Raw genomic sequence first — 3,025 nt, forward strand, 5'->3', positions numbered from 1 at the left:
ATAATTCCTCCTGTCTCTGCCTGTAATGGACCCACATTTACTTTTGCTAGCCTATTCCTCTTAATGTATTTATAAAAACTCTTATAAAGTAAGTGTCTTAATGTTCCTAGCTAGCTTGCCCTCATATTCCATTGTTCCATTTTCTCACTCTTAATGAGCTTTTTGGTTTTCAGTGACTTTTTAGTGACTTTGACCAGGGCTGTTTCCGTGCTGTGGGCAGTGCGGAAGCCGGATTGGAGAGGTTCAAAGAGGGAATGGCGAGAAAGAAAGGAGCGGAGCTGGGACGCGACGACTCATTCCAGGACCTTGGAGAGGAATGGGAGGTCAGAGATGGTGCGGTAGCTGGAGAGGAGGAATAGATCCAGGGAAGGTTTTTTCAAGATGGGGTGATGACGGCTGTTTTTAGGGAGTTGGGAACTGAACCGGTGGACAAGGAACGAGGAGGCAGAGGGAGCCCTGGTCATAGATGGACAGGATGTCGTTTGTCACCTTGACCAGAGCAGTTTCTGTGCTGCTCACGGAGGTGAGGGCAGAGCGCTACTTTTGATGTGGTCCAACCAGATCTGCCGGTAGATCATTAGATCAGAATTGAACCAGGTGTGTTCGGCAGCATGCATCTGACACTTGAGGGAGCGGAAGTGTTGGTATACCAGGGTGAGCTTCGTGAGTAGGAGACTGTTCGGGAAGTGAGGGGTGCAAGGACATCAAGAGTAGTGGAGACGGAGTTGTGGAACAGAATGAGCGAGGAGGATAATTCAACGCGGGAGGTAGGCCAGAGGGGGAGGAATTCAAATGACTCCAGGGCAGCGGAGAGAGATTGTGGGGACTAGATATGGAGTCCTGTAGCTCAGTGGTTAGAGCAGTCGCCTTGCAAGCAAGACACATGGGTTCAATTCCAGGAAGGGCAAAACCTTGGGTAAGTTTTCTTACTCCACACGCCTTATAATAATTCCTCCAAAACACAAAACAATAATAAATTGGTCATTTTCAATCCACGTCTGTCTGTGGTACACTGCTGTGTGCAATTGGCTGCCGCATTTCGCCCACAAATATACGGTCAATTTACTTTACAGCATATTCTGTGAAGCGCTTTGAGACGTCGAGAAGACGTGAAAAGCGCTATATCAAATGCAAGGATTATTAGATAAGCTAGAGTTCTTCAGCTTTGAAAGGGACATCTCACAGAGGGACTTATGGCATTATATAAGATGCTTAATGAAATAGAAACAGAAAACTTCAGCAACGGGAGGTCAAATGTTCAGAGTTTTTAAAGGACAGACACAAGTAAATACTTAAAGATAGTACATTAGAAGTACTGTATTAATTGGGACAAGGTATGAAAATGGTGTGAATGTCAGATCTCTATGTGTGTGTGTGTGGGGGGGTGGGGCTTTCTTTCTGTGCCTGTTACCCCCATTCTCGCTGACTCCACTGGCTTCCCATCACAGAGAGGATACCGTTCAAGGTCCTGGTCCTCACTTTAAAGCCTTCCATGGCCTCACTCCCCCTATCTCTGGAACCTCCTGACCCCCTACCATCCTGCCCGCTCCCTTCACTCAGCGGGCTCCGGCTTGCTTCACATCCACTGCCTCACCCGCCCCACCATTGGCGGTTGGGCCTTCAACCACTCTGTCCCCACCCACTGGAACTCCATCCCGCAGTCCCTCCACCTCCTCCCCTTCCTTGTCTCCTTCAAGACCCATCTCAAGACCCTCCTCTTCGTCCGTGTTTTCGATCTCCCTGCTTCCCCCGCTGCCGTACCCCAACCCTCTGCCTGGGTCCGTAATTCTGTCTGTCCAGCGCCTTGGGATGTCCTCCCGACGTGAAAGGTGCTATACAAATGTAATGTTGTTGTTGTTATTGTCTCTGTGTGTTTATGTAGGTGTCTAGCTCCTTGTGTGCGCGAGTGCACGTATTTCTTCCTTTCTAATCTCTCCAATGCTGTATTTACCTGGGTCAGATCTCTCCACCTGAGGCTGCTCAGGAATCTCAAACATGCTGAGAGGCGCACAGCTAAAAGCTAATTGCTGACATTGCATCTGACTTTGCAGGGTTCTGAAGAGAATAAGTGGACGTGTGGATAGTCTGTGTGTGGTTACATGGCATTCTGCTGTAATTAACAACTGAAATGAGTTACTATAAAACTGATCATTCACACCATAGTTGCTTGTGGGACATTGGCTGCTGTGGTTTCCCACAACACACACAGTCACACCACTTTATGGTATATTCTGTGAAGCGTTTTGAGATATATTGGTAATGTGATAATGTGCTCTATCAAATGCAATGATTATTTTTTAAACAATAACAACTTTTAAATAGTAGCGCTTTGGTTGAGGTGGATGTAAAGGAACCCTACTGTTACTATTTCAAAGAAATGTGGCTCTTTCTCTCTGGTTTATGTTTACCTCCTAATCCAGATTAATCCCCTTTAGTCGAAAAAAAAAGGGAGACAATCTAGTCTCATTCAAGAAACAACTTGATGCTGTAATATGAAGGCAGCACAGGAGGATGGATGTTCTGGAAAGAGATCAAATGTGCTGAAGGGTCTTCTCCATCTGAACATTCCTTGTGCTCTTGTGGTGTGTTCTGGTTCTCTCACTGTATTTCTGAACAGCGTTGACCATTACTTGGTTCCAGTTCAGATATTTGCACACACTGGAACCCAGTGTTTCACCTGACACCTTCCAATATACTCCCAAGAAAGATCCCAGGCGACCGACCCCCCCCCAAAAAAAAACACAAAACAATTCAGCAAAGCACTCTGCCCTTCCCTTCCCTCCACTATCTGCTCTTTTTGTGTGTGTGTGTGTGCACTTACGCAATGACACGTCAGCTCTCCTTACAAAGGAATTAATCGGCTCTTAAGAAATTGTAACATCCCCTATTAGAATAATATTTGCCAAATGGACGAATGCCATCGCTTTAGCTCTCCTCCTCCTGCAGCAGTGAGGTGAGGTGAGTGGTGGGGACATGTGCACGTTGAGGCTGCGGGTTCCGGCTTTTGATCACGTTGCAATATAAG

The sequence above is a fragment of the Callorhinchus milii genome, unplaced genomic scaffold (genome assembly GCF_018977255.1).
Source record: "Callorhinchus milii isolate IMCB2004 unplaced genomic scaffold, IMCB_Cmil_1.0 Scaffold1, whole genome shotgun sequence".
NCBI lineage: Eukaryota > Metazoa > Chordata > Chondrichthyes > Chimaeriformes > Callorhinchidae > Callorhinchus > Callorhinchus milii.